The sequence below is a fragment of the Miniopterus schreibersii genome (genome assembly GCF_964146895.1).
Source record: "Miniopterus schreibersii genome assembly, chromosome: X".
Lineage (NCBI taxonomy): Eukaryota > Metazoa > Chordata > Mammalia > Chiroptera > Miniopteridae > Miniopterus > Miniopterus schreibersii.
This window is the reverse complement of record NC_138104.1, coordinates 57,539,151-57,551,789: the sequence shown is the minus strand read 5'-3', so window position 1 is coordinate 57,551,789 and position 12,639 is coordinate 57,539,151. Positions and strand designations below refer to the sequence as shown.

Sequence of the window (12,639 nt, the reverse complement as noted above, 5' to 3'; positions counted from 1 at the left end):
GTGGGGAAGGGCATGTAATAGGAATAGAGCCATTTCTTCCTGATTCACTTTTACATGATCTCACTCATATGTGGAATCTAATAAACAAAATAGACTGAAGAACAAAATAGATCCAGGGACATAGAAGCATGGAACAGACTAATGAATCTCAGTGGGAAGGTGGGGGTGGGGCAGGAGGTGAGGAGAGATTAATCAAAGAACTTATATGCATATATGCATAACCCATGGACACATACAATAGTGTGGTGAAGGCTTGCGGGGGGAGGGGATCAATGGGGAAACAAAAGGGGGATATCTGTAATACTTTCAACAACAAAGATAAATAAAAATTAAAAAAAGAATAGAGCCACAGTTGTTTAATAATCATTCACCTTACTAACTATAGATAAGAAGTTTTCTTACAGACCCTGGGAAACTGGAGGATGAAACAAGGCTATAAAAAGATAAGTGGGTCCATTACTCAGAAAATAAATACATTTTGAGAATAGACCAAGGACAGGACATGCTTTGATTTGGTTGCTGTGCCCAGACCCTGACCCCCTTAGGGAATTTGCCTCAAGAACACTGACCATTCTCTGGCCCCAGGAACAGGCTGAGCTGTTTGTAACATCATAGAAGGTTAGCCACCTGGTTATTGACTTGGAGCTCCTGAAGTCCAGACTGCAGACCCTCCCCTCCCCTTTTTCTGTTAATACTTGTAGCTTGCAGCTGCATGTAGTTATCTTCTCCCTCACTGGTATATAATCAACCAACTGACAAGGGGAGTCAGAGCAGAATTTCCAGGGTGACCAACTGCTCTCCCATTTTGCCGGCATTATTGGAATAAAAGCTCAAATATGATTCAACCCTGTCTATGCTTAATTTGGCTCAAGTGGTGACAGGTGGCCTTGGACCCCTTGTGTCTGGTATCAAAACCATTAAGCATGCAAATAAAAACCACCATAAAATCCCAGTATATACCCACTAGAATTGCTAAAATTAAAAAAACTGACAAAACTAAGTGATGGTGAAGATGTGGAGCCACTGGGACTCTAACAAATTAGAGTATAAAATGGTACAACAACTTTGGTGTACTATTTTTTTTTTTTTTTAATTTCAGAGAGAGGAAGGGAGAGGGAGAGACAGATAGAAACATTGATGACCTGGAATCAAACCATTACCTCTTGGCTTAACCACTCAGCCCTGCTGGTGTACTATTTAGTAATTTCTTATAATGTTAAATATACATAGTTAAACATATACCTACCCAAAGACCCAATAATTCCTCTCCTAGGTATTCCTCAAGAGAAATGAAAACATATATCCACAAAAAGTCTTACATACAAATATTCATAGCTTTATCCATTATGGCTCCAAATTGAAAGCAAATTGCTATATATATTTGCAATTGAATACCACTAAGCAATAAAGAGGAATGAACTTTTATGCCCAACAACATGAATAAATCTCAGAAATGTTAAGCTGAGCAAAAGAAGTAGACATAAAAGAGTGCATGCTGTATGAATCTATTTATATGAAACTCTAGAAAGGCATAATTAATCTTTAGTGACAGAAAGCAGAACAGTGATCCTCTGGAACTAGGGGTGGTAGGGATGGACTGCAAAAGGGTACAAGTAACTTTAGGTCTTGATTGTGGTAGTAATTACAGGGGTGCATACATTTTGTCAAAAGTCATCAAACTATAAACTTAAATCAGCTTTTTAAATGTCATGCCTCTTTTAGAATTTGATTTAAAAAGAAAAAATACAGCCCAGCTGGGCATGGCTCAGCTGTTGAGCATTGACCTAGGATCCAGGAGATCACGGTCTGATTCCCGGTCAGGGCACATGCCCAGGTTGTGGGATTGATCCCCAGTTCGGGGCGTGCACGAGGCAGCCAATCAATGATTCTCTCATCATTGCTGTTTCTGTCTCTCTCTCTCCCTCTCTCTGAAATCAATAAAGCTATATTTTAAAAATAAAAAGGAAAAAAAATTAAAAGAAAAAAGACAATTCTTCAATAAAAAAGGATGAAGTACTGATACATGCTACTATATGGAGGAAACGCAAAAACATTATGCTAAGTGAAAGAAGCCAGATACAAAAAGATGATATATTGTGCTATCCCATTTATGTGAAACTGTCAGGAAAGAGAACTTTATAGAGACAATAAGTAGATTAGTGGTTGCCTGGGGGTTGGGAAGAGGGAGTGACTACAACTGGGCTTGAGGGATTTTTTTGGTGTGTGTGTGAGAGACACATAGATAGGTTGCCCTCCTCCTCCGTCCCCTTTCGGCTCCTCTTCACCTCCCCTCCCAACATGCCCTGACCAGAATAGAACCCAAAACCCTGACTGGGAATCGAACCCAAGACCTTTTTTTGGTGTATGGAGGATGCTCCAACAAACTGAGCCACTTGGCCAGGGCTAAGGGATCTTTTTTTGGGTGATGCAAATGTTCTAAAATTAGATTGTGATGATAGTAGCACAACATTGTAAAGTTACTAAGAATTATTTCAGTGTACACTCAAAATGAATGAAGTTATGGTATATAAACTATATCTTGATAAAGCTTTTTTAAAAAAATATGCTTTTATTGATTTTAGAAAGGAAGGGGGGGAGAGAAAGAGAAACATCCATAGGCTGCCTCCCGCACACACACACACCCCCCACCAGGGATTGAGCCCACAACCTGGGCATGTGCCCTGACCAGGAATTGAACCTGTGACCTCTTAGTGCATGGGATGATGCCTAACCAATTGAGCCACACCAGCCAAGGCAATGAAGCTTGTTTTTTTTAAAAGATCATTGACCATAGGTCCAACAATCACACTCCTTGGTATTTACCCAAAGGAGTTGAGAACTTTGTGTTCACATAAAACCCTGCACTTGAATGTTTATAGCACTTTACTCATAATTGCCCCAACTTGGAAGCAACCAAGATGTCCTTCAGTAAGTGAACAGATAAATAAACTGTGGCACATTCAGACAGTTGAATATTAGCACTAAAAAGAAATGAGCGAGAGTGGAGTGCTCCTTCTCTGACATACATCGGCAGTGCTTCTTGCGGAGATGCGAGACCGGGGAACTGCAGCCATGTCGGAGGATGATGTAAATCCAAAAGGCCTACCCTCTCGCAGATGCCCACCTCACCAAAAAACTGCTGGACCTCGTTCAGCAGTCATGTAACTACAAGCAGCTTCGGAAAGGAGCCAATGAGGCCACCAAAACCCTGAACAGAGGCATTTCTGAGTTCATTGTGATGGCTGCCCATGCAGAGCCACTGGAGAGTATTCTGCACCTCCCGCTGCTGTGTGAAGACAAGAATGTGCCCTACATGTTCATGCGCTCCAAGCAGCCACTGGTGTGGGCCTGTGAGGTCTCCAGGCCTGTGATTGCCTGTTCTATCACCATCAAAGAAGGCTCACAGCTGAAGCAGCAGATCCAGTCCATTCAGCAGTCCATTGAAAGGCTCTTAGTCTAAACCGGTGGTCTCTGCCATGCTCTCCCACTGACTCCTCCCCCTGGGGTTGTGTATCATATTGTCTGTGTTAGCATGTAGTATTTCCAGCTACCTTCTGTTGTTATAAAATATTGTAGTAGTAAAGAAAAAAAAGACATGGAGAAACCTCAAATGCATATTACTAAGTGAAAGAAGTCAATCTGAAAAGGCTATATATTATGATTCCAACTACAGTATACGACATTCTTCTTTTTTTTTTTTTTGAGAATTTTTATAAGAGTTTATTTGAGCCAAACTGACATGTGCAAGGGAACAAGATCTCAAATGTTCAACTATATGACATTCTTGAAAAGGCAAAACTGTGGAGATGTTACCGGACATGGGACCTGGCCCTGCGCGGATCTGCCTAGGCCCAGCCAGTAGTCTGTGGGTTCTTGACTTCGTGCAGGAAAAATTTCACAACACGAGTCCAGGTGACTATGAGGAAAGGTTTATTAAAGCTGGGGACAGTAAAACAAGAAAAGGCTTAGCACAGAAGAAGCAACAGGAGAGCCTAGGCTGGGCTGCCCTAGCTCTCTGGAAAGTCAGAGAAAAGGGGGCCTTGGGGTCAGGTTCAGGGGTTAGCATGGGACAAGGGGCTGCTGTCCATTGCTCCCCTGGTTGCAAGCCTCATGGGGTTCTTTAGGGTTTAGGAGATGCATGCCTGTGGGGGAAGAGGTGGGAGAAGAGGAGAAAGGGAATGGCAGGGGCTGCTCCCTAGAGGGAGAGCACAGGCTGGGTCCTTGTCTTGAGGCTTTATCTTTCTTGTAGGCGGGAATCTTAGGGGAGGTCTCAGGGGAGGGTTTCAACAGAATATTCACCAGTTTAGGTGTGCTCCTTCGGGGTCATGGTCTCCATAGATTGGTCAGTGTCAGGGCAGGGGTTAGTCATTGCAGCTGGTCCTGGTGTCGCCCACCTAGTTTTGCTGCTTTTCTGGGTCCGGAGCTGAAATACAACAGGCCTAGATGCTACTTCTAGGGAGGTGATCGCCTGTATCTGCTGTAAATTGCTCTGCCATTTTGTTTAACTATCTCAGTTTCCCTATTTCACTTGTCCTGGCTTTCTGGCCTGTCTCAGAGACAGTAAAAAGATCAGTGATTGCCAGGGATTAGAGGGAAGAGGGGGATGAATAGGCAGATCACAGAGGATTTTTAGGGCAGTGAAACTATTCTGTATGCCTTTATAATAGTGGATACATGTCATTATATATTTGGCAAAACTCATAGAATGTACAACACTAATGTAAACTATGGACTTTGGATAATGATGATGTGTCATTGTAGGTTCATCAGCTGTAACAAATGTGCCGACACTCTGGTGAATGCTGATCATGGGGGCAGTTGTGTGCATGAGGGGTTACGGAATACGTGGGAATTCTCTGTATTTTCAATTCAACTTTGCTGTGAACCTAAAACTGTTCTAAAAATAAACTCCATTAATAAAAGAAGAAGAAGAAGAAAAGCCCTGGCTGGGTGGCTTAATTGGTTGGAGTGTCATCCGTACACCAAAAGTTTGCAGGTTTGATTCCATCAGGGCACATGCCCAGGGTTTGGGCTCCATCCCCAGAAGGAGGCGTACAGGAGGCAGCTGATCAATGTTTCTCAGCAATGTTTTTCTCTCTCCCCCTTTCCCTTCCTCTCTCTCTAAAAAATCAATAGAAACATGGTTTTAAAAAAGCTTGTACTGTATGACTCCATTTATATAAAACTCTAGAAAATGCAAACTAATATATGGTGACCTAATTCGTTCACTTACCTCATTTTCTTGTATCAGCTCCATTTTTCCTAACACTTTCTCAGTTCCCTGACTGCCTCTTTATGTTAATATTGGCCCTGAGGAAAACCAGAGGCTTAGGAAGGAAGGCGTGATCTCACTTTGCCAAGGGGAAGGTGAGGCCAGGGGATCCTCCAACCGCGAAACTGGTCCTGGGGTCAGGATGTAAGTAATCCTCGATTACCGGGAGGTGTAGTTTAGGATCCTGTGACTTGCAGACGGCGAGGATGGCCCCAGAACTCCACTTCCCAGGAGGTCTCGGGGCCCGACGCCATGGGACTCGGTTGCTGCCCGGATGTGGCGCTGAGCCCGCCGCCCGGGCAGAGCTGAGCGAGAGACTTTCGGGAGGCTCTGCTAGCGGCGGTTGAACCTCGCAGGAGAACGACCACTTTGGCCCGGTAATCTACTGAGAACCCCCAAGTGGTGCCCACCTCCGCTCTTTTCTCAAGTCCCCCAGTCCCTGGGACCTTAGTATATGAGTCACTCCTCGGATGGAAGAGATCTGAGGGTGGCATGGGCTGTATGTGTAACAGGGAAGGGTGAGTCAGCTCTATTTGTGAATCTGATGTGGGGCACCCCTCTGTCCCAGGCTCGAGTCCAGATGAAGCCCCAGAACCCACCACCCTTGGTGGAGAGGGATGTGAGAGATGTGCCCAGCGGGCTTGTGGTGGCTATTGATGGGTTACTGGGATTGCCTCTCTGGTGAAATTGCCAGGCACAGAATAGTCACTCCTGGCTCCTGGTTGAGGAGTGTTCACAGGGCTTCCTTCGGCCCCAGGTGTCTGAATTCTTTGACTGCACCTGAACCAAAGAAATCAGTGTTCAATGTGAAAAAGCTCCCCTGATTTAGTGAATAACTAAGTTGCAGAAAGTAGTAAATAAAAATGGGGGTCTTCTGAATTGTTTTGGCTTGAGAAATAGTGCTTTCAAGTGGATTAGACTGAGACTTGCTGAAAGGGTGAGACTTCGAGGAGAATGAGCCACAAACAGTAGTGCTTTGATCTGCATTCTTGTTTTCACTGTTATGGGTCTTTTATATTGCATGTCCAACCTAGGAGAAAATTGACTGCTGCGCAGACTGTACATGTGAAGAAGGATGTTTTGTCAGATGAGATGGGAAGATTTAGAAGAAATTGTAATTCCAAGGTTAACAGTGAATGACTAACGTGGAAGGGAGCCTTCTGGGGTGCTGGTGCCTGCAGCTCCAGGCCTCCCAATTTCCAGTCCTAGAGGCATCCTAAAGATCTCTGAGCTGCTCTGATGTCTACTTGACAGGGCTACTGCGAGGTTAAAATAAGAAAAGATGGGTGCAAGTACTTTACACAATGCCTATAGCAGGCTCTCAATTTTTAGTTTCCCTTTGCTTCCCCATAGGGAAACTTTTTCCCCTCTCTGAGCCATGCATTACTGTGTACTGTTATTTGCCTTTTTGTAAGTCCTGCCTTTACCACACGATGGTAAGCTTCTAGCATTCTTTTTCTTTGTTTCTACCCTTTTTTAGTCCCTCCTAGCAGTTCATTGCCCATAGTAGTACTTGGGACAGTGAGGATAGTGGTGGTGATGGGGAGGGAACAGTATTGTGCTGGATCCTGGAACTGAAGTAAACAAGCTTTTCTCATATAGGTGATGAATAGAATATTTGCCTTTCTCTTCTAACTCCTAGCCTTCTCTCAGAGATTCCAACCCTTTAAAAAAGTTTTATTTTTAGTATTTTTAACCAATTTACATATACAGTAGTGTTAACTATGTTTACATTGCTGTGTAACAGATCTCAGATTTTTTTACCTTGCAAAACTGAAACTCTCTACCCATTAAACAACTCTCCATTTCCACCTCCCCCAGCCCCTGGCCACCACCATTCATTCTACTTGCTGTTTCTGTGAGTTTGACTCTTCTAGATACCTCATATAATAGGGATCATGCAGTATTCGGCTTTTTATGACTGGCTTATTTCCCTTAGCATAAAGTCCTCAAGGTTCACCCATGGTGTAGCATGTGAAAAGATTTCCTTTTTCTTCTTCACATTTTCTTTTTTTTTTTTTTTTTTAATATATCTTTATTGATTTCAGAGGAAAGGAGAGGAAGAGAGAGAGAGATAGAAACATCAATGATGAGAGTCATTGATCGAGCCCGCAACCCGGCCATGTGCCCTGACCGGGAATCGAACCCCGATCGCCTGAATCCTAGGTCGAAGTTCAACCGCTGAGCCACACCCTGCCGGGCTTCTTCACATTTTCTTTATCCATTCATCTATTGATGGACATTTAGGCTGCTTCCACTTCTTGGCACTGGTGAATAGTGAAGGAATGAACATGAGTGTGCAACTATCTCTTCAAGATCCTGTTTTCAATTATTTTGGATGTATTTTTAGTATTATTTTAAAACTTTTTAACTGTGGAGAATTTTAAACATATACACAAGTAGATAAAATATTATAATGAACATGCAGGCTGAATAAATGAGTCAGTTGTACCAAACGGCCTCCCAAAATACCTAGGGCTTTTGCTGAACCCTCCCTTTCACAGAGAGCTTGTTATGGGTGAGAATATTTTGAGTTTTGTTTCAGACCCGAGATGTTCTAGCTGCATTTCATCATCTAGGCCCTCAGCCATCAGTGGGACTTGAGTGCCCAGCTGAAGGCCATATATACCAGGAGTATTGGTAGATATAAACAAGTAGAAATCAATGTAGATGCCTTTTCTCAGTTATAAAGATGAGGAGCTGAGCTTGGGGTGCAAAGTTGTCTTTGTGCCCAAGAGTTCTGCTCTGATTCTGCAACTCCCTTAGATGCACTATTGTCCTGAAAGCACTCACTTTGAGCAGAGATGTTTGACACTGGATGATACCTAGAAGAAGCTGAGAAGATGAGTTGTACAAACATTGACTGCTATAGGAATTCAAAGGAAAACTGAATTAATCCAGACTGGGAAAGTCATGGAAGGCTATTCTCAAGGAATGTAATAGTAACTTTGCCCTGTTTCCATTGACCATATGTGTTTGATCCTTATGTTTATTCCTACATGGAAAAAGACAGAGCTGCTGGTCAGCGAATACCCTGGGATGGTAGCCTACTAGTCCTGAATTGCGCTCTGGACTTTTAGCTGTGGGACCTGTGCTACCCAAGGCTTCTAGGTGGAATGCTTCCCTGATCAGAATTGGCTGTGTGGAAAGAGAACTACCCCTAGTTCGTCTGTGTGAAGCATACTCAGAAGGCCAACTTTTCTTTACCATGACCCAAAATGAGTTGTTTTATTTTGTTTTTGTCTATGATACGAGCCTAATACAGACCTTTGCCAATAAGACAACAGGATGGGGGATGTGTCTATTCTCTCAAATTCCCAAGGTGAGGAACTAATTGATTCTCAATATTTGTTTCTATAATCAAATACATATGACAATTTATCCCCTTTCGTTCATGTTCTGACACTTGAAGAAGTTAATGCTATAAAGATTGGGTTTGAAATTAGGGCAATAGGTAAGAAACTAAAGAAACTGGAGTGCTGGGGGGACAGGTAGGACATTGACAGGATATTAATATGGGTGTTTAAACACGGGAGTTCATAGTAAACATGCTTCTTGGAGATCATCTGTGCCATGCCATTAACCTCCAAATACGTTATTCATGAAGAAATGGACAAGAGTATGGTGCTCTTGTGACCTGTAGTTTTACTCAGATAAGGTGGGAAGGGATGAGACCCGTCTTGTCTAGCATTGTAATCACATTACAGAACTTTTGCCTTCCCCAGCAGAATAAAATAATATGTAGACATAGTAGCTTCTAAAACTTAATAAGTACTTCTTACGTGGCAGGCACTAACAATTACTGCACCTGCATTCTTTCATTTAAGCATCAGGTTAAAAATCTTCCCAAGTTCACAAGGCTTAGGATAAGACAGGACTGGTTTTTGACTCTAGGTGGTCTGACCTCAGAGCTTGGGACTCTTAACCACTTCTCTATACAACTGATTCTGACTGGCCCACCTTTCATTCCAGTAGTGTCATTTTTTCAGGAACAGAGGTTCCTTTGCTGAGTTTATAGCCACAGACCCAAGGTGAGAGCCTTGTTTCTTTTGTTTCAACTTTGGGAACCTTCTTTCTATACTTTTTAAAAAATTAGTTACCATTTATTGAGCATCTACTATATTTTAGCACTTTTGGTACAATATACTCAGACTTTATGACAATGTAGCATAAATACCTATGTATATGAATGGTTTTTAATCTTTTTTGGCTCACAGCCCTTTTCAAGAGTCTGATAACAACTTTGGATCTTCTTTCCAGAAAAATTCACTTATGTGCATACATATGATTGCACACAACTTCAGAGGCGACCTTTAGGACCTACTGAAGCCTATCTTCTTGCAGTCCACGGTAAGAGCTCTTGCCCTATACCACCTTTCCCAGCTGATTCTTCTATAGTGTGAAGGGAACCAGCAGTGGAGGGGGTGGTCTCACCTATTCTCTTTCTCGAGACAAACATTTATGACCTTAGGCTCCCTTAATTAACCAAGCATCTGGGAACATTCTTCATTTCTCTCTTATACATAGGACTCCAAAGGGAAGAATGCAGACGATCAAATGTGTGGTTGTAGGAGATGGGGCTGTAGGTAAGACCTGCCTCCTCATCAGTTACACAACAAATGCCTTTCCTGAAGAGTATATCCCCACTGTCTTTGACAACTATAGTGCCCAGACATCTGTGGATGGCCAAATCGTCAGCCTGAACCTGTGGGACACAGCTGGTCAAGAAGAATATGACCGACTGAGAACTCTCTCCTACCCCCAGACAAATATCTTTGTCATTTGTTTTTCCATTGGCAACCCACCCTCTTATGCCAATGTGAGGCATAAGTGGCACCCAGAGGTCTCCCATCATTGCCCCAATGTACCTGTTCTGCTGGTAGGCACCAAGAGGGACTTGCGGAGTGACCTTGAGACAGTGAAGAAGCTGAAGGAACAGAGCCTAGTGCCCACAACTCCTCAGCAAGGCACATCCCTGGCTAAGCAGGTGGGGGCTGTGAAGTATCTGGAATGTTCTGCCCTGATGCAGGATGGGGTACACGAGGTATTTTCAGAAGCTGTCCGTGCTGTGCTTTACCCTGCCACAAAGAAGATCACCAAAAAGTGTGTCCTCTTATAGCTTTCGGAGTGGTACTTTGGGACTTCACACAAGGGGAATAAGGGGGGACTCTTTTGACAGCATTTAACAATGCCCACAGAGCCATTTGTCTCTTCTTCTGGAAACCCTAGGGTCCCAGCTACTAGGCTTTTGGAGGAACGAAGACATACATGGCTGCTTTGCAGTTTGTTCTGAACCTTTTGGAGGAAGTTTAAGTGTGTGTGTGTCCCATCAAAGTGGTAAAAGGAACCACCACCGAGCGCTGTTCTCTCCTGTCCTGGCCAGGCTACAACTAAGTAGTTCTTTGTAGACTTTTACTTGTTTGCTTTTAAAGTTCAGCTTTCTTGGCTGTATTTACCATTTAGCAAGTGCCTCACAGAAGGACAAGGCTTTCCAATTTTCCAATCATTGCCTTAAACTTTCTGATAGAATTTTTTTTGTTAATCCTCACCTGAGGATATTTTTTCCATTGATTTTCAGACAGAGAGGGAGGGAGGGAGGGAGGGAGGGAAACATCAATGTGAGAGACACATCGATTGGTTGCCTCCTGACCAGGACCAGGAATTAAACCTGCAACCCAAGTATGTGCCCTTGACTGGAATCAAACCCATGACCCTTCGGTCTGCTGGGTGATGCTCTAACCACTGAGCAACACCAGCAAAGGCATTATTGAAAACCAATTTGTGTGTGATTCCTGGGTGTTCCCAATGTTGACATGTATCTCCCAATTTTGAGATGAGACATTTTGCAAAACTGGTTAAGCAGTATTTTCCAAAGTTCTGTGACATGGTAAAAGATGTTCCTTAAAAGGGTTCTGTGGTCATATAAGTCAGGGACCAGCTATTTAAGTAAAGATGAAGAGGTTCCTCTACTGCAGGAATCTGTAACTTTTAATAAGTATGCAACATTTCCTGAACTTTTTTTTGGTCTTATGCAACACCTATTAATATCTCTGGAAACAGTTTCAGAGATGCTGGGTTAGTAGGAACTAGGAATTCCCATGGAGAAGGCTATGGGGAAAAAAGCATAATGTGGCCCTCTTCATGCCTTTGAAAGTAATGTCAGTCACAGACTTGTTATTTTTCCTCTTCCATCCTCAGAAGCTAGGTTTGGCACCTGGTCACGATAGTGCATTGGATGTGGGTTCTGATGGTCAGATCTTCTATGAGATTCTAATAGCACTATGGGCCTGGTGAGGTGGAATTAACAATCCCTCTGAAAAGCTGTGCCTCTGAGGCTTCTGTGTGGCTTTTTCCTTCGTCACCTTTCATTTTAAGGAACTACTACTGAAGGCCCTAGCTGCTTTGTCTCAGTGGTTAGAGCATCGGCCTGTGGACTGAAGGGTCCAGGGTTTGATTCCAGCCAAGGGCACGTACCTCAGTTGCAGGCTCAAGCCCTGGCCCCACTGGGGTATGTGCGGGAGGCAACCAATCAATGTCTCTCTCTCACATCGATGATTCTCTCTCTCTCCCTTCCACTCCCTGAAAAGCAATGGAAAAAAAAAAAAAATCTCCAGTGAGGATTTAAAAAAAAAGGAACTACCACTGAAGCTTAACCCCCTAAGTAAAACCAACCAACCAACCAACCATCCAACCAAAATGTTGTCAGTCATTGTGAGGGAGTTTTGTGATTCTGAGACTTCTCTTTTGCTGTCATTCCCGAGTTACTATAAAAGCTACCTTGCTCTCTTCCTGTTCTTCCCTCCTCTGTACATCTTGGGGGATGTGTGTGTGTTTGTGTGTGTGTGTTCAGCCCCGTGTGCCTTGTGAGGTCTCAAGAGAGTTGGAGTTTGTTGGTTCTCCAGCCCGGGGCTGGAGTTGCTCAGCCTGGGGCAGTATGAATCAGATTCCTTCCCCCAGTGCGCCCACTTCTCCATAGTTGTATTTCTGACCTTTTGATATGGAAGAAAAACTTCTCCACCTGGCAGCTAGCTGTTGACAACTCCATTGTGTACATATCCTTTCATGCCAAAATAACATTGGGTTTTTGAGTTTGGCAGCTAAAAGGATCACATACCTCCCTACCTCCTCCTGTGGTGGGTGAAGTGTCTATGCTTTGCTCTGCTATAGTCTTGCTGTGGCTTTCTGACAATCTTACTCTTCGAGAATCTAGAACCTGGAGGTCAAGGAGATGTGATCAGAGCAGCCTCAGGCTAACTGAACCTCCTGGATAGGGTTGCCAGAAAAAACAGTGACACTTTACATGACAGAAGGAGACTAGACCAGGTGGTGAGCACACAATGGGGTATGCAGATGTTGTATTATAAAGT

The 12,639-nt window shown here is 43.5% G+C and overlaps 2 pseudogenes across 4 annotated transcripts; both read left to right on the top strand.

Moving 5' to 3' along the window:
* Nucleotides 1-3,072: 3,072 nt before the first annotated feature.
* Nucleotides 3,073-3,460, top strand: LOC308551143 (NHP2-like protein 1 pseudogene; annotated as a pseudogene). The gene has a single exon. The product of its transcript is annotated as an NHP2-like protein 1 pseudogene (transcript).
* Nucleotides 3,461-5,573: 2,113 nt separating this feature from the next.
* LOC308551140 (rho-related GTP-binding protein RhoG pseudogene) lies at nt 5,574-10,870 on the top strand (annotated as a pseudogene). 3 transcript variants are annotated; one of them, XR_014000608.1, is made up of 4 exons: nt 5,574-5,649; nt 8,528-8,594; nt 9,533-9,622; nt 9,800-10,870. The product of XR_014000608.1 is annotated as a rho-related GTP-binding protein RhoG pseudogene (transcript). The 3 variants fall into 3 exon arrangements; XR_014000609.1 differs by lacking the exon at nt 8,528-8,594 and having other exon boundaries at nt 5,618-5,649; XR_014000610.1 differs by lacking the exon at nt 5,574-5,649 and having other exon boundaries at nt 7,535-8,594.
* Nucleotides 10,871-12,639: the final 1,769 nt, after the last annotated feature.